Source organism: Myxine glutinosa, chromosome 1 (genome assembly GCF_964187855.1).
Source record: "Myxine glutinosa chromosome 1, kmMyxGlut1.1, whole genome shotgun sequence".
Lineage (NCBI taxonomy): Eukaryota > Metazoa > Chordata > Myxini > Myxiniformes > Myxinidae > Myxine > Myxine glutinosa.
Window position 1 is genome coordinate 79,932,648 of NC_136261.1, and position 20,007 is coordinate 79,952,654.

The following is a 20,007-nucleotide window of genomic DNA, read 5'->3' on the forward strand; positions in this document are numbered from 1 at the left end:
ATCAAATTGCATCAAATCATACTTTTCACCTTTATTTACACATTGTAACCCACAACTTCCAAGTGAAACACAAAATTCTACAAATTTCAGAAAATTTATGAAAAACTAGTCTGGAGACGACGATGGTTCACGAGCGAGCGGTATTCAATGACAAAGGTCAAAACCGACATTGAAAATATATAAATAGGAATGTATTATCTGTTATGAGACTAGTTAGCTACACAACAACAACAACAACAACAACATGCATTTTAAAGGCCATTTTCCCTGCTAGAGCGGGGGTTAGCCTTGCGGTCCCCATGACAATCTTCTCCATTTTGCCCTATTTTCTGCATCTCTCCTTGTTAACCCCCTTGCCCGCATTTCTTCTTCCACCATCTTTAGCCAAGTCTTTTCGGTCTTCCCCGTCCTCTGCTTCCTTCTACATTCATTTCCATCACTCTTCTCAACCAGTCACTTTCATCCTTCCTCAACACATGACCAAACCATCTCAACCTGTTCCTCTTCACAGCATCAATCACAGGCTCTATTCCCATCATCTTTCGCAATTCATCATTTGTCTTCCTCTCTCTCAACGATACTCCACACATCCACCGAACCATTCGCATTTCCACCCTTTCCAACCTTCGTTGCTGCTCTACGTTTATTACCCATGTCTCGCTCCCATAAATCATAACACTTCTCACACATGCAGCATACACCTTTCCCTTCAGCTTCAACGACACTCCCCTCATCATCAGCACGCCACCCAGTTCCCGAAACTTCTTCCATGCACATCTCACTCGAGCAACCGTTGCCGAGTCTGATCCACCTTCTCCATTCAGCATGTCTCCAAGGTAGCAAAATGTTTTCACACCTTCCAGCTTCCTCGTGCCTCGTGTAGTTAGCTACACAATACCGAAAATTCGGTTCGATTCCGACAAGTTTGAAAATTTGACCTTTGTGACCTTGAAATGTCAAAACGAAGGTTACTGACCTTGAAATGAGATAGAAAATAATGTATAATCAGTTATGAGGTTAGTTAGCTACACAATACCGAAAATTCGGTTCGATTCCAACAACTTTGAAAATTTGACCTTTGTGACCTTCAAAGGTCAACGGTCGAAGATTCTGAAATTTGTTGGAAAACTTGTATTTCATGATGTACGTGATAATATAAAAATATGTACGACATTTCACCCTATCAGGAAGCGAACAATGTAATAAAACCATCAAAAATCGGCTTTTCTAAATTTAATGACCTTGTGACCTTGACCTTGGGGCGAAAATGAAAAATCGAGCTCCGTGGGGCTAGACACATGACATTGGCCTAACCAAATACCGAAACCCTTGTCAGATTCCACCAAACCCCTCGGAGAAGATGTAGCTTGAAATCGACTACCCCCTAAAAAGACATATTTTCGGGCGTGGCTCCGCCCACAATGGGCGCAATACGCCCACTCTAGGCAGGACAAACTATATCGTAATATCAACCTCCCACCCAAGTTTCATCAAGACCGGATGATATCATGGGGTAGTTATGCTGCGGACAGACAGACAGACACACAGACACACACCCCTGCCGAATAGTGGTCACTGTTTGATAACTCGTGAACCAATACAAAATTTGAATATTTTGGTTGGATACGTTTCCCAACCCCTGAGTTAATACTTGGTGGAAGCACCTTTGTCATCAATTACAGCTGTGAGTCTGTCGGGATAGGTCTCTACCAACTTTTCACACCTTGATTGGGCAATATTTGCCCATTCTTCTGTACAAAACTATTCAAGCTCAGTAAAGTTGCGTGGGGAGCGTTGCTGGGCAGCAATCTTCAAGTTATGCCAAAGATTTTCGATTTTTTTTTTTTTTTGGATACAGAATCGAGGCTCGTGTAAGAGCTAACACATTGAACATGAAACCATGCACATACATATAAAACATACAATGAAGGGAGCTGGAGACAAGAGGGGGAGAGAGAGGGAAGCACACAAGCACAACAACAGTAGGGAACAGGGACGTCGGTAGATCTGTGGAAGGGGAGGGCTGGGGGAGGAGGGAAGGGTACGTGGTATAAAGCAAATGAACACTTCTAGGAGTTTTAGGAAAAAGGTTGGGGGTTGAAAGAGGCGGATTTGGGGTGTTTTAACGGGGGTAGAAAAGATCAAGGTTTTGGATGGGGGAAGATAAGAGATAGTGAACAGCTGTTTTAAAGACCTGGAGGGAGGAGAGGGATTGAAGAGAGTGTGGGAGATTGTTCCAGAGACGGGAGTAAAGAGGAATGAAAGAGTGAAGGTGAGCAGAGAGTCTTGATTTGGATTTAGGTCAGGGCACTGACTGGGCCACTCAAGGACATTTATCTTTTTGTCTCTTTGCTACTCCAGTGTAGCTTTGGCTGTGTGCTTCGGATCGTTGTCATGCTGAAAGGTGAACTTCGTCCCAATTTCAGCTTTGTTGCAGAGGGCAAAAGGTTTTCCTCTGGGATTTTTCTGTATCCATCTCCATCCATTTTCCCTTCTATCCTGACAAGTGACCCAGTTCATGCTGATGACAAACATCCCCATAACATAGAGAAACATCCCCCACCATACTTGCTTCACAGTAGGGATGGTGTTCTTTGGGTGATGTGCTGTGTTGGGTTTGCGCTAAACGTAACATTTTCCATTTAGGCCAAAAAGTTCCATCTCGATTTCGTCAGACCACAAAACTTTTTGCCACGTGGCTTCAGAATTTCCAGAATGTTTTTTGCATACCTCAAACAGGACTCAAGGTGGGATTTTTGAGTAATGGCTTCCTTCTTCCCACCCTAAAGTACAGGCCAGACTTGTGGAGTGCTTGGCATATTGTTGTCACATGCACACCAGTCTTTGCCATAATAGTAAGGGCATTTTATGAGATATTTCACAAATCTGTTAACTAAATTGTTACCAAAACATTTCTTCACCAATATGTTTGTAAAGGTGTGTAATAACATGTGTTAAAATGTTGAAGGTCAACTCCCGTAGGAAACCCAGAAAAAAAGCTGTTGAATTCGGGTACCGAAAAATTATTTTCGAGAATTTTTTTTTTTTTTAATCGGCCCTTAAGTAACTTATGAGGGGTCAAATAAGGGTTTTTCATGATTCTGAGTTGATTGTTAACATTTATATTTTCACTTTTACATTTACACACAAAGTAGCTTTTATTTCACATACATATATAATACTCAAGAGTTATTTCTCATTCACAATGTCAGAAGTTTCAACAGTCATTGTCTATGTCTTCTTCAGACTCAACAACATCATGACTGCAGTTTCTGCATGTAATGCCATTACAGACTCCACAGGCCGAGATGCACGTGACCCCATTCTTCTTGCAGCTGCATCGCCGGTTGCTGCAATCTCCATGACAATTACAGCTCGTGAACTGCAATAGCTCCTCAGGAGCCGTGGGGTCCAGTGTTGGAACTGGCTCATACCCATGCACACCTATTGTCCATCCATAGTCACTGGGGTTCAGAGACATGCTCTGTAGAAGGATCCAGTCCCGGGTCTGCAGGTAGGCACGGAGTGAATGTTGTGCAGCTGCACCCTCTGTTGGAGGTAGAGTCTCTGGTTTGATCACTCCTGCCGCTGCCTTCCTTGAGAACATGTTGTACCGAATTTCACCCAATGTAGTATCTCGTCCATGGTAAATGTACTTGAAAATCGCAGTACCAGCCTGAATCACTGTTTCCTTGGTGGCTTCTGTGTCAAGGAAGATGTCGATGTACTCCTTTCACTTCAGTTCCTCTCAGGATCTTAGCTTTGTCGAGTGCCTTCAACTTCACCCGGGGGAAAGCTGCTGTTGTCTGTGGATCTGGCAAAGGTGGTGCCGGAGAGGTGACTTCGATCCAACCCATTGAGTGAAAGGGAGTGTTTCCGTGAATAGAGACAATGTTTAAATCTATATTGTCTCCAACAAACTGAGTGACTGCATTGTTTGTTTCCCCAACCTCCATAAAGACCACCTGATCATTACTTGACAATTCACTTTCACTGGCTGGCACTTTGGCTGTCATCACTGATTGATCCTCAAGCGCAGCATCAACCGCAACCTCATCATTGATCTGTTCATCGGTTTCCTCCACAATGGTGTCAAGAGTGCCAGAAGTATCTGGAACATCATCTCCACTCCTACTATTAAGGAAGCAGTATTTGTAGTTTTGTGTCTCCGTGTAAGACTCAGTGTATCCCAGCCGGTGGAACTTGTTGAGCATCCATTTTGACCCAAATCTATGATCAAGTTGTATGGCAAGCCCCATTTGGTGTGGCAATACTCCAGACCAATACTATTACACACCTTTACAAACATATTGGTGAAGAAATTTTTTGGTAACAATTTAGTTAACAGACTTTCATATGTTTCCCTTACTATAAAGGCCTGTTGCTCTTTCAAAATTGCCATTGGACTCTTGGTGGCCTCTCTGTTCAGCTTCCTCCTTGCTTGGTCATCCTGTTTAGAGGGACGGCCTGATCTAGGCAGGGTCTTGGTGGTACCATACGCCTTCACTTCTTAATGATTGTCTTGACTGTGCTCCAAGGGATATTCAAACCATTTTAAATATTTTATACCCATCCCCTGATCTGTGCCTTTCCACAACTTAATCCCAGAGGTATTTTGAAAGCTCCTTGGTACTCATGGTTAGGTCTTTGCTGTGAAATACACTACCCAGCATAGGAAACCTACAGGAACAACTGATTTTATTCTGAAATTATTAGAATCAATACAATTTAACACAATTGGAGGCCAATTAACTTTGTGTGTGATTTTGAAGGTGATTGATGATATATCAGGAAGTTCGAAGACTTCCTATGTAGGGATGGCAAACAATTCCTCAAAAAAGACAATCTATCAGGATACAAACTAGTAAACCTATAAAGGTACCAACCAATCAGTCTGCAATGGAGGATTTCACATCAAATAACACTCATTAACTCTTTGTGTGTTGCATCTTGTTTTGTTTTTTTTCATCAAAATTTTCATTAAAAAATAACATGTTTTTTTTTGTCCTTTTCCAAAAAAAAAGAAAAAAACAATTTTCATCTCGTGACAAATCTGCCACAGCCGCACACAAAGGGTTAAACATTTGGACAGCATGGCTGAACTACAAAATTGACAGAACAAAAATAGCCCGTTTGTAATTCTTCTTTTCAGACAGTAACTCAACATTGGGTTAAGGTCAGCACTTTGTTCAAACGCCAATGTAGTGCATTTTACAGTGGGAAGGTCCAGGACACGTCAAATTTTTCATAACTTGAAAGGATTCCACAAAAAGTAGGTGTAACTGAATATTTACACATTGGGCAATGAAGTGTCAAGAGGGGTGGGAGGGACAACGGCCGTCAATCAGCCTGATGGGGGAGGAGCCACAAAACACATTTGACCTTATATACGAATTAGAATGTTAGATCGTCTATAAAGTATGTACAGTGCTGTACCATTACAATGTGAATACGTCTATAAAGTATGTACAGTGCTGTACCACTACAATGTGAGTACGTCTATAAAGTATGTACAGTGCTGTACCATTACAATGTGCGTACGTCTCTAATGTACAGTGCTGTACCATTACAATGTGAATACATCTATAAAGTATGTACAGTGCTGTACCATTACAATGTGAGTACGTCTCTAATGTACAGTGCTGTACCATTACAATGTGAGTACGTCTATAAAGTATGTACAGTGCTGTACCATTACAATGTGAGTACGTCTATAAAGTATGTACAGTGCTGTACCATTACAATGCGAGTACGTCTATAAAGTATGTACAGTGCTGTACCATTACAATGTGAGTACGTCTATAAAGTATGTACAGTGCTGTACCATTACAATGTGAGTACGTCTATAAAGTATGTACAGTGCTGTACCATTACAATGTGAGTACATCTATAAAGTATGTACAGTGTTGTACCATTACAATGTGAGTACATCTTTAAAGTATGTACAGTGCTGTACCATTACAATGTGAGTACATCTTTAAAGTATGTACAGTGCTGTACCATTACAATGTGAGTACGTCTATAAAGTATGTACAGTGCTGTACCATTACAATGTGAGTACATCTATAAAGTATGTACAGTGCTGTACCATTACAATGTGAGTACATCTTTAAAGTATGTACAGTGCTGTACCATTACAATGTGAGTACGTCTATAAAGTATGTACAGTGCTGTACCATTACAATGTGAGTACATCTATAAAGTATGTACAGTGCTGTACCATTACAATGTGAGTACATCTTTAAAGTATGTACAGTGTTGTACCATTACAATGTGAGTACATCTATAAAGTAGATGTATAAAGATGTATAAACTATAAAGTATAAAGATCTCGCGAGATCTTGGAGACGGCGGCAGGGATTTTCGAAGCTCCACACGGTCTCCACGTTTTTCGAAGTTAAGTCTGTTCACAATTGTATTTTGTCGAAACTGTATTTATCTTTCGGTGTGTGAAGTTATTGTGTGCAACTTTGGTTGTTTCTCGGTGTTTATCTTTCATAAATTGATCGTCTGTTTGCCGTGTCGCGAGCAAGGCCTTGTACAGTGTGCACTGTACAACCTTGAGGCTTTGTTTTTCTCAGTGGTCCGTCGTTTGTGATCCAATAACTTTCGTTCTCTGTATTCCCAGTCTTTTTACCCATAGCCTACTTCCTTGTGTAAATCTCAACTCAAAAAAAAAAAAAAAAAAACATTTCCTTCTCTGTTCTCATTCGTTTATTCATTCTTATTCGTTCGTTCGTTCTTCGACCACGTGTTTCTCCCCCATTTCCCCAGATAGTTTTCACTCATTAACCTTCAATGTTTACACTTTCCCCTCAAGTTATGTATTCCGTCATATTTTATAACACCTTTTTCTTCTTCTTCTTTAAAAGGCTGCTTTCGACTTGCTCACCAAATCAATTCATCCCAAAAAAAATATCCATCTCCTATAGTGCCTTTGTTCTACATTCCCTAAACTCTCCTGCACTCCATCCTCCATCCAGCGTCCTTAAACGTATTTTTAACTCGAAGGTCACAAGAAACTCATTTTGCAATAAATGTTCGTTTCCCATAAATCGTACACTTTCAAAAATCCAATCTCACCCCTCCCCTCCAAATCTTCCCCATAACCCCTCCCCTCCAAATCTTCCCCATCACCCCTCCCCTCCAAATCTTCCCCATCACCCATCCCTTTCAAATCTCCCCCCTTGCCCCCTCCCTCCTAAACTACCCCCTCACCCCTCCCCGCCAAGACGCCCCCTCGCCCCTCCCCTCCTAAACTCCTGCCTCACCCCTCCCCTCCAAATCTCCCCCATATCCCATCCCTTTCAAATCCCTCCCCTTGTCCCTTCCCTCCCAAACTCCCCCCTCACCCCTCCCCTTCAAATCTCCCCACCCTCATTGCTTCTCAATTTCCCCCCGCTCACTCCCCCTCCTCAAAGCGTCCTCCCCGCTTCTTCCCCCTTCAAACTCTCACCTCCATCTCCCCCAACCTTCTGCCTCGCTCTTCCCCCTCCTCAAATAACACCTCATTGTGGCTCACCCAATCACCATCAAACCTTTTGTCCGCCCCATCCTTCCCTTTCTCCGAGCTATTCTGAAATCTCTGACACACCTTCAACAGCTCTCCCTACCTCTTCCACCTCTTCCACATCTTACCCTACCCCTCCTCCCCCCTGTTCTGTATCTGATGCTCCCCCTTCCTCTTCATTAACGGTATGGACCTCAAACATCCGGGGCCTTCGTTCAAACTTAACCGATCTCTCCATACAGGTTGCTTCTGTCAAACCAGACGTGATCTGCTTAACAGAAACTTTCCTCCTTTATGATGTCTCTGATTCCATAGTATCTCTCCCGGGCTACTCCCTCCTCCGGTATGATAGACCTGAGCCTCGTCCTGGAGGCGGGGTTGCTATCTTTATCAAAAACTCTCTTCCTCACTCGCCCTGCACTGCACTCTCTCCACCTCACCCCCAGGAATACCTCTGGCTACGGCTTCCCCTTCGCTCCCACCTCTTGTTCATATGTGTGTTGTACCGTCCACCAAACAGTGATGACTCCATCTACATCTCGCTGTCTGATGATATGGACCAACTTCTATCTACTCATCCCAACTCTCTCTTCCTCATATGTGGTGATTTCAACTGTCATCATGCCAGTTGGCTGGGTGTGGGTACCTCTCTCACCAGCCATGGCTCCTCAGCAAAGGACTTCTGCGACTCACTGGGACTGACACAATCTGTCAATTTCCCGACCCGGATCTCAGTCAACGGAACATCTTCTCTTCTGGACTTGGTTATGACTAACTTCCCTGAAAATGTCTGCTGCTCTTCTTCTGCTCCGATCGGAACATCTGATCATGTCCTTGTTAAAGTGGACATCTCTCTGACCATCCTCAGGGAGCCTGCTCAGCGTCGACGAGTCTGGCATTTCACTCAGGCCAACTGGCACGGTCTTCAAGCAGCCATCAATCATCTGGACTGGTCTCCCATCTCTACCACCTCTGACATCAACTCATCCTGGGAATTCTTCCAAAGTAAATTGCTCTCTCTCATGCACAGATTTATCCCATCTCGTCTTCAGTTGTCATACCCTTCCTCCCGTCCATGGTACACGGAATCTTGTGGTGAGGCTGTTGCCCAGAAACAACTTGCCTTCGTCTCCTGGAAAGCAAATCCAACGGAAGGAAATCTCATTTCCTTTCACAAAGCCCGAAACAAGTGTGTGTCCACCCTCAGGAGAGCCAGGAAACAATATCTCTCCGTTCTCAAGACCGAACTCTCTTATCTGTCTCCCTCTTCCAAATCCTGGTGGCGTCTGGTCAAATCCGTTTCTGGTGTTTGTTCCCCCTCCATCCCCTCCCTTACCTCAAACGGCTACACAGCTGACTCCGCACGTGAAAAAGCTGAATGCCTCAACTCTGTGTTTGCCTCTAAATCTTGTGTCCCAAACCCATCCCTCTCTGTACCCACCATACCCAGTCGTACCCTGCTGCTCCTGGACTCCGTGTCCTTTCCTCCTGACAAGGTGGAAAAGTTTCTGTCAACCCTCGACTCTGATTCTGCAACTGGACCCGACGGCATCAGCCCACGGGTCCTAAAATCCTGCTCTGCTGCTCTATCTCACCCTCTCTCTGTTCTCTTCACCCTCTCTTTTGCTCAAGGTCAACTGCCATCTGCTTGGAAATCAGCCAACATCACCGCTTTGCACAAAAAAGGTGCAAAAACAGATCCTAGCAACTACAGACCAATCAGCCTTCTCCCAATTATCAGCAAGGTCATGGAATCCATCATTGCTTCTGATATGAAATCTTTCCTCTTCTCCAATGGCTTGATCTCTGATCATCAATTTGGTTTCAGACCAGGTCACTCTACTCTGGACATGCTGCTTCTGCTGTCTCAACAATGGATGGGGTCCTCAATGCCAAACAGGAAATTAGAGCTGTCTCCCTCGACATATCACGTGCCTTCGACACGGTCTGGCACCCCGCTCTGCTCACCAAACTCTCCTCCTTTGGTATCCATGGAAATCTCCACGCATGGCTGGCGGACTTCCTCTCTAGTCGTCGTCAACGTGTGGCCCTGAATGGGTTTCTCTCATCTCCTCTTCCTGTTCAGGCTGGAGTTCCCCAAGGCAGTGTTCTGGGCCCCGTGCTTTTTCTGGTCTTCATCAATGATCTCTCTGACTCTCTCGAAAATCCTCTCTATCTCTTTGCTGATGACTCCACTCTCTGCCGCTCCATTCCTCTTCCCTCAGATCGGCAGTCTGCTGCCTCCTCACTCTCTGAAGACCTGGACAAAATCACAGACTGGTCAAACAAGTGGAACATGTCTTTCAATCCTGACAAATCTCACACTCTTACTATGTCTCTCCGAAAAGATCGACTGGACAACCCTCCCATCTACTTTCTCAACAATCCTCTCCAAGAAGTTCTGTCGCTCAAGATTTTGGGTCTCACTATCTGCCATGATCTTTCTTGGGAAAACCACATTTCCAAGCTGGCCTCCAAAGCCAGTCGCCGACTGGGCATCCTCCGTCGTGCGAAGTCCTTCCTCGGCACACCTGAGCTCCTCACCACATACAAGGCTTTCATCCGCAGCTCAATGGAATACTGTTCTCCCCTATGGGCCGGTGCTCCTGCCTCACACCTAGCTCGGCTTCACGCTGTTGAAACCAAAGCTTTCAGAATTATTGGAATCTCCCGCGATGAAGCTATCTCTGAGGGCCTTTCACTCACTCACCGCAGGCAGGTAGGTGGTCTTTCTGTCTTCTACCGACTCCTCTCCGGCCTTGCACCCCCAGCTCTCTCTGTGCTCTGTCCCCCAAATATTCCTACAGGTCGCACAAGATCTGCCAGCAACCCTCTGATGGTTAAACTGCCGAAATCTCGGCTCTCCGCTCACCTTCACTCTTTCATTCCTCTTTTCTCCCGCCTCTGGAACAAACTCCCTCACTCCCTTCAATCCCACTCCTCCCTCCAGGTCTTTAAAACAGCTGTTCACCACCATCTCTTATCTTCCCCCATCCAAAACCTTGATCTTTTCTACCCCCGCTAATTCACCCCAGATCCACCTTGTTTGAAATTCCAACTTCTTTCCTGGAAGTCCTGGCAGTGTCCATATGTTTTATACCTCTCCCACTGCCCCCTTCCCACGCCCCCCCCCCCCCCCAAAGCCCTCGCCCTCTCTCAGATCTCTCGATGTCTCCATGTCTCTCGGTCCCTGCTCTCAAATGTTGTGTTTGTGTCCTTCCCCCTCTCTCCCCATCTTGTCTACCGCTCCCTATGTTATATGTTTTATGTGTCGGTTTGTCTTTCTGTGTGATTAATGTTCGCTCTTTCACGAGCCTCGATATTGTATACAAAAAAAAAAAAAAAAAAAAAAAAAAAAAAAAAGTATGTACAGTGTTGTACCATTACAATGTGAGTACATCTATAAAGTATGTACAGTGCTGTACCATTACAATGTGAGTACATCTATAAAGTATGTACAGTGCTGTACCATTACAATGTGAGTACATCTATAAAGTATGTACAGTGTTGTACCATTACAATGTGAGTACATCTATAAAGTATGTACAGTGTTGTACCATTACAATGTGAGTACATCTATAAAGTATGTACAGTGCTGTACCATTACAATGTGAGTACATCTATAAAGTATGTACAGTGCTGTACCATTACAATGTGAGTACATCTATAAAGTATGTACAGTGCTGTACCATTACAATGTGAGTACATCTATAAAGTATGTACAGTGCTGTACCATTACAATGTGAGTACGTCTATAAAGTATGTACAGTGCTGTACCATTACAATGTGAGTACGTCTATAAAGTATGTACAGTGCTGTACCATTACAATGTGAGTACGTCTATAAAGTTTGTACAGTGCTGCACCATTACAATGTGAGTAAGTCTATAAAGTTTGTACAATGCTGCACCATTACAATGTGAGTACGTCTATAAAGTATGTACAGTGCTGTACCATTACAATGTGAGTACGTCTATAAAGTATGTACAGTGCTGTACCATTACAATGTGAGTACATCTATAAAGTATGTACAGTGCTGTACCATTACAATGTGAGTACATCTATAAAGTATGTACAGTGCTGTACCATTACAATGTGAGTACGTCTATAAAGTATTGTTACGGACACGACTTATTAAGATGTTATGCTGGGCCGAGCGGAATGGCCGCCGTGTTCGCACAAGTTACCCGATTACACTCGAACGTTGACTAAGTCGCGTTATGCTAAATCAATGAAGGAAAGGACACAACGGCTGGATTAAAATGACACGACACCAGGGGTACGGTTCTCAAGACCTCCGGAGGAGGTTATAATATTACGGAAGGTTAGATTACAGGGATGAGAGAGACAGCATAGAAAGGTGGGCACTTAAACACGGTCTTATCTTAGCCCCGACAGACGACAGATAAACGGGACAAGACTGACTCACACGGGGATTGATGGCAAGGAAAGGCGGGTAGTCGATGGCTCAAGGTGCACTCTTGGCTCAGGGACAGAATCGACCCGGTCCGGTCCAAAGATGCGGGGAGGTCGCTCAGCGCTCGGAGGTCGCGACTTGTCTTTCCAAGCTGGGGGCGCATCTGACGTCACGTCCGGTAGGCTGCGTATATCCAGCGGGGAGTGACACGCCCTCGGCTCGTTAGCTCCGCCCCAGATGGAATCGGCCCGCCGCTTCTCACTGGCTGCGGGGGGTTACCGGGCTCCACCCCTGATGAGGAGCTGACAGCCAGCCCCTTCGTGGTAACCCCGTGGAGCGCATGGGCAATGGCGGCTAACCAAGCCGGAGTGAGGACGCACACTCCCCGCGCCGCGCCGCGCCGCCCCCCTCTGTTGTTGTAGTTGTTGTTGTAGTTGTTGTTGTTGTTGTTGTTGTTGGGGAAGATGGGAGGAGGTATGGGGAGGTCCTAAACTCACTACTGGTGCCATACAATCACATTCTGGTGCAACGAAGAGTCAGAATTAATGGAAACGAGTCCTTAACTGACATAGACTAAGAATAACTAGCAAGATGTCCGAAAGTTGTCTACGTGAGATGCGGTGGACCTGGGTACGACATTTAATGGGGGAAAAAGGGGAAGGTCGGTTCTACAGAGTGTTGTTTACAGACAATGGGACTAGGGAATGGGGGATTGGGGATAGTTGGGGAGTATTGGGGAAATAGGGGAATATTTACAAGCGGATATGGAGGCCAAGTCCCATATCCGCAACATTGCACCCTTCTCTACCCTCGGGGCGTCCCAACCCGATAAATTTTTACCTATTTTAGTGTGGCACTCAGATGTAGTTCCCTCTACTATTAACTCTACCCTGGGTGCGACAGTTTTACAGATATTCACAAATGAGTAAATATGTCCCCCTGCGACGTTGCACCCTTCTCCTCACAGAAACACACCCACAGGATAACCGAATCACGGAAAGAATTCCCAAACTAAACATACAGCCGGTAGGGAGCATTATTTACAAGACTACGCTGATATTTACACTACGATCCAAGACCTGTTTTTGGAGGAACACATGCAGATGTTATGCATAGAGAGAGCACGCATGCCAGCATCGATACACCAACCCACGAGTGCTCTGTGGCCTTACGGCCTTTAATAATGTGCAGAGCACCCCTTCCAAGCACCAAAAGCACCACCCCATCACACAGTCAGCACCATCCGGTGCACCAATAAAATGTTTAATGATCATGGTGTGGTGTCGCAGCCGGCCGATGTTCTGCCGCTGGTCTTGCCTTCGTGTGGTGCACTTGGCCTTCGTACTTCTTTCAAAAATAAAGAAAGGCGCCAACCGCGTCCATTTCTTTATTGTGGCCGTCAGGGGGCCAACTATAAGTGGTTCACCTGTATGGCATAGGTGCCACGTTGACCCATAGGTCCATCCACGGGTGGTGCTTGGCCGCAAAAGAACTGCGGTCCATTGTGGGTGGCCACAACATTGCGGTCCATATGGTGTATCGATCCAGGCAGCAAGCAGCGAAAGTGCAGGCCCACAACTGCGGAGCCAGCACCTCTCTCTCCTCTCTCTCTGCCCCAAAGCCAGATCCTCGGAGGTGGGAGACAAAAGAAAAGACAAGTGAGTAAGGTGGTAAGGGCGCAAAAGTGCACGCAATGTAAGGTAATGCACACTGGGGGCACATGGGAACCAGGTGAGACAGGTACGTTCCTACCGTACGCCCCCCCCCCCCCACCAGGTAACCTACATGGCCCCTCCCTTACCCCTTACTGTATCCACAAAACACAACACTACCCATAAACATCTACTTTACAAATCAACAAACGTCCCTACTGTCTTCCCCGTTCCTCCCATAAACCAAATTCGTCTTCTCTCCCTCCTAACCAATCAAATTTGCCATTTTCAACTCTCATCAAAATTTGCCATCTCCAACTGAACATCAAAATTTGCCATTACCAATTCATCATCAGTCCCTCCTAAGGAGGGAGAGATGGAATCACCCCAATGTCTCATCCACGTCATGATGCGTCTCACAAATCCTCACAGCAATTCTCATTTCCTGCACACAGAACAAAGAAAACACAGGTGTGGAGTCATCATCATCACCACAGGTAAGTGGCTGCGTATGGTGCGACAGGTTCATCAATCCTAACTATTTCCTAAATGACTTTAACAACTTTACATTACCCGGGGTCTTTCTCCTGCCAAACCATTGGCCCTCTTACACTATGGGTTCTAAAAACCAATTCCCATTGACCAAATTGTGGTGCTTTTCAATTTGGGGTCTCACTCCCCCGATTCATCTCCCGGTGCCCTCGCACAATTTCTGGGCTGCGACGTGTACCTCTCCCAGCGGGTCTACCCACCTGCACACCCCCACCACTGCAGTTGCCTCCGAGCTTACCTGCTCCTTACCCTAACCTAACTACCTGGGGAAGGCCCTCTGGCGCTCTCCCCACTCGGTGCCCTCTCTGGCACTGGGCTGCCCGATCCACACCCGGGATCCTCAGGCACCCACTCACAACTACCGGCTCCCAGAGCCCACCTGCGGCCTCACCTGGCCGACATCCTCACAGTGGTGGAGTGCCCAACCAACTACACACACTAACAGGCTACACGCCCAGCCATTTCCACAACACTAATGCACCCATCCACAATACCATTCTGCAACCGCACCACAAATGCCAATATCCAACCACAATTTACCTATACCCTCTACCTAACACTTACACTACCCGCCCCGGGTACTCGTGAAAGGGGTCCACTCTTCCCCCATCCACACCTTCGCACCATGCACACCACTCCGTACCACTTACTCCAACTCTCTCCACACCACTCATTCCAATACTCCATATATTCCACACACCTGCACTTGCACACCTGTGCTCTCACACCTGGTGCCACCTGCACCCTTCTCTCCCCAAGCGCATTCGCGCTGATCCACAACACTCACTACTCATACACTGCTCCACACACCTGTCCAGCTCTCACACAGCATCATCTCATCTAACTACTCCCCTCTGAAACTTGCGCTTCCCAGTCGTCCCTTTAAACTATTGCGCTCCCTCGTCATTATCATCCATACTAATCTACCTGCGTCCCCACTACAGGTATCAGTCACTAACTAAACTTAACGTTACCTAATGGCATCTTCGCTAGATCCCTACCAATATCCTAACCCACCCGGGCTAGTTATCACTGCCATACACCCCATAAGCTATTGCGCATTTGCCCCACATGGGAAGGGTGGCAGGGATGCCCCCCTTACCCACCGGGCCCATCGCTCACTACCAATTTTGCACATCAAATTGCAACAAATTAAAATTTTGCCAATCACTACTCATCATCTGCCAATCATTACTGCCAATCCTTTGCCAATCATCAAATTTTGTTTTTCTCTAATTTCGGGGCCAAAACACTATCCTCGTCATTACAGTCTACTTACTAATTACTTCTAAAGCTCGGCTGCGTACAGCCAAGCCATGAATGCGGGTTGTTCTGTGCCAGCGGCTGGATACGTCCCGCATTCGTGGCAGGGACGGGGGCTTACCCGGCCCGAGACCCCACGCACCACCTTGGCGTGGAGCCATCCAATGTCCCGATCTCGACCTGCCGGACTGCCTCAACAAAAAGTGGTCGCCATGACGACCCTTCCTATCCAGCCGCCCGCTCCGCCTAGTGGAGCACGGACGCGGCCGTTCCCAGCGAGGCCCGGCACGCACCGAGGGCCCGATTCGGCTAAAAGTCGACCTAACCTCTAACCCGGTTACCTTCGATGCCTCACCTGCATGCTTACACCCCGCAGCCCGTTCCTTGCTCACACATCCAGCCGTTCCCATGCTCCTCGTACCTTTCCTTACACACCCAGGTACCCTCATTCCACTCACAGCCTTGGTCACACACCTGACCACCGAACACTTTGGCACACATTCGTTGGTCGCACACCTCACCAACACACCTCTTCGCGCCCCCTCCTCTGTCACCTCCTCTGTGACAATCACAGGTGTGCTCTCATTCGCACACCCAACCACGTGCCTCACCACCAACTCCAGCGTGCATTCCCACTCACGCTCTACCATTCCAGGTGTGCATCCTTCCATCCCAGGTGTACATCCTCGCTCACCTGTCACAACCAACTCACTCTCCTTGTCACTCTCACTACTCTCACCTCCATTCTTGACAGCGCACTCACCCTTACTCTTGACAGCGCACTCTTTCCTCATGCACCTGTCCGTCACACACCTTTCTCGCGCACACCCTCCCGTTACACCCTCTGTAACACTCACCACAGGTGTGCATTCTTCCTTGCCTTTGACAGCGCACTCTTTCCCCATGCACCCGTCCGTCACACACCTTTCTCGCGCACACTCTTGCGCACACTCTCCCGTCACACCCTCTGTAACACTTACCACACCGCGCTTCCATGTGCTCCCTCGCACACGCGCTACGACCGACTCATTCTCGCCAGCACCCTCACTCCTTGGCACGCACTTTTTCCTCACACACCCCAGAGTCGGACTTTCTCGCACACCTCCTTTTTCGCACACCAGACCTGTCGCACACTTCACCCACGGCCTCTCACGAACACCCGGGTCCATCTCGACCCCCAAGCTTCTTAAATCCCCTGGCGCATCATACGCACGACCATATTGGTCACCACTTACACCGGGTCCTCTTCCTCTTCGCTTCTCCTCCCTCACCTGCGAATCCCTCATCCGGTTAATGAGCACATCATCACGATCCAAACACAGACTTTGGACCAATTCTTTTATCTCCTCTTTTATCTCTTTCTTACCCCCTCTCCGTCGCTTCTTAATTTCGCTCACCCCTTCTTCCACTTCTTCTAATTTCTGCTTCACCTCTTTTATTTCCCGGTACGTCTCCTCAAGTTCGTCCTCTAAGGCTACCTTGACCGTTTCCATGTGCCTCCTCACCTGCCGGTCCGTCGTCTCCATTACCTCTATCACCTCCTCCAACCTCGTTGTCAGTCCCTCACGTACCATCTGACATTCCCTCTTCGTCGCTACCAAGTCATTTTTTAGGTCATTTTGTGTCGCTTTTAATCCTCCTATTACCGCTGTGTTCCTTTGAACCTGCTCCGTTAACTCCGTCTGTCCCACCGTCAGCTGCTCCACCTCCTGCGTCAGGTCCTCCATGCCCCCTTGTAACTTTACAGTCCCCTTTCTCACCTCCTTCTCCATGTGCTCCTTACAGTGCCTCACCTCCTCGCGCACTCCTCCGACCTCCTCACTCACCCCTCTTCTGATCTCCTCTCCCATCACTTGCATCTCCTGCCCAGATGCCACCCTCATCTGCTCCATTTCCTCCCTGTGAGCATCCAGTTTGGTTTCTACCCCGATTTTCACCTCCTCTATTTGCTCTCCCATTTGTTTGATTTCCCTGGCAGATTGTTCCCCTATTTCCCGCAATTTGTCCTCCATCCTATTTTCTAACCCCATTAACCCATTTTTCACTCCCTCTAACTGATTCTCTTGAGCGGCCATTCTGTTTTCTACCCCCGTTAACCCATTCTTTACTTCTTTTATCCCGTTGTCTAACCCCTCAAAATTATTGTCGAACTTCCCAAATTTCTTGTCTAACTCCTCACCGGTACCCCTCGCTTCGTCCCTCATTACCCCCATTTGGCCCTCCAATCGCTCACCCTGAGCATCCATCCGGTTCCCCAACCGCTCACTATCAGCCCTCATTCCCACAATTTGGTCTCCCATTCGTTCCATAAGGGCCCTCATTTGCAACATAAAAAGGTTCGAATCCACCAGGGGCGCTGCCACGGTCGCGGTCGCCGTGACCAGCGAGGCGCCATTTTGCGCGCCCGCAACGTCGGGCGCAACGACGCTATTTTGTGCGTCTGCTACCCTCACTGCTTCGCTCTCCTTATGTCCCTCAATTTGGTCCTGGACCGACCCTGCCTCACTCTCCTCTACCGGAACCCAGCCGACTTGGTCTGCCATAGCGCGACTTTCAAAATTCGGGTTTTTATTTTCGTAAAACAAAATCAAATTTCGCCGTTATAATTTCGAGCGCGGGAAACGCGCTCCGGATCGAATTCTACTTCCCAACACCAAAATGTTACCCTAATGGTACAATTGGTGTTCCAAAATTTGGGCCTAATAAATTTAGTCCCAGGTCCGAATCCGACACTCCTGACACCAATTGTTACGGACACGACTTATTAAGATGTTATGCTGGGCCGAGTGGAATGGCCGCCGTGTTCGCACAAGTTACCCGATTACACTCGAACGTTGACTAAGTCGCGTTATGCTAAATCAATGAAGGAAAGGACACAACGGCTGGATTAAAATGACACGACACCAGGGGTACGGTTCTCAAGACCTCCGGAGGAGGTTATAATATTGCGGAAGGTTAGATTACAGGGATGAGAGAGACAACATAGAAAGGTGGGCACTTAAACACGGTCTTATCTTAGCCCCGACAGACGACAGATAAACGGGACAAGACTGACTCACACGGGGATTGATGGCAAGGAAAGGCGGGTAGTCCATGGCTCAAGGTGCACTCTTGGCTCAGGGACAGAATCGACCCGGTCCGGTCCAAAGATGCGGGGAGGTCGCTCAGCGCTCGGAGGTCGCGACTTGTCTTTCCAAGCTGGGGGCGCATCTGACGTCACGTCCGGTAGGCTGCGTATATCCGGCGGGGAGTGACACGCCCTCGGCTCGTTAGCTCCGCCCCAGATGGAATCGGCCCGCCGCTTCTCACTGGCTGCGGGGGGTTACCGGGCTCCGCCCCTGACGAGGAGCTGACAGCCAGCCCCTTCGTGGTAACCCCGTGGAGCGCATGGGCAATGGCGGCTAACCAAGCCGGAGTGAGGACGCACACTCCCCGCGCCGCGCCGCGCCGCCCCCCTCTGTTGTTGTAGTTGTTGTTGTAGGGGAAGATGGGAGGAGGTATGGGGAGGTCCTAAACTCACTACTGGTGCCATACAATCACATTCTGGTGCAACGAAGAGTCAGAATTAATGGAAACGAGTCCTTAACTGACATAGACTAAGAATAACTAGCAAGATGTCCGAAAGTTGTCTACGTGAGATGCGGTGGACCTGGGTACGACATTTAATGGGGGAAAAAGGGGAAGGTCGGTTCTACAGAGTGTTGTTTACAGACAATGGGACTAGGGAATGGGGGATTGGGGATAGTTGGGGAGTATTGGGGAAATAGGGGAATATTTACAAGCGGATATGGAGGCCAAGTCCCATATCCGCAACAGTATGTACAGTGCTGTACCATTACAATGTGAGTACGTCTATAAAGTATGTACAGTGCTGTACCATTACAATGTGAGTACATCTATAAAGTATGTACAGTGCTGTACCATTACAATGTGAGTACGTCTATAAAGTATGTACAGTGCTGTACCATTACAATGTGAGTACGTCTATAAAGTATGTACAGTGCTGTACCATTACAATGTGAGTACGTCTATAAAGTATGTACAGTGCTGTACCATTACAATGTGAGTACATCTATAAAGTATATACAGTGCTGTACCATTACAATGTGAGTACGTCTATAAAGTATGTACAGTGCTGTACCATTACAATGTGAGTACATCTATAAAGTATGTACAGTGCTGTACCATTACAATGTGAGTACGTCCATAAAGTTTGGACTACAACATTTATAAACAAGAGAGCATACCTCGGCCAGGGTGTTCAGTTTACGTTTTGTATCCCTCTGATAGGTCAGATCTGGATCCGGACCTGACCCAAAATCTAATTGGCTTGTTCTTGTTGCCGAACCAACTCATCCAACAAGTTTTGTCATAAGTAATCCCCAAATTTTTGAAATATCATCCTATATATCGTTTTTGGCCTTTTCGCTCAATAATAATAATAATGCATTTATTTTATATAGCGCTTTTCACTTAAGAATCTTAAAAACTCTTGTATCCGGATCTGGATTCGAATATTCACCAAAATGGAATCAATTCTGGCTCACTTAGCACTTTCTCCAATGTAACAAGAACTAAATAAATGTTCTTGCTTAAAAATTTTACTATGGGCAA

The 20,007-nt window shown here is 46.9% G+C and overlaps 1 protein-coding gene across 5 annotated transcripts in view; it reads right to left on the bottom strand.

Moving 5' to 3' along the window:
- LOC137425531 (uncharacterized) overlaps positions 1 to 20,007 on the bottom strand; it is a 578,290-nt gene that overhangs the window by 129,588 nt on the left and 428,695 nt on the right. The window lies entirely within an intron of this gene.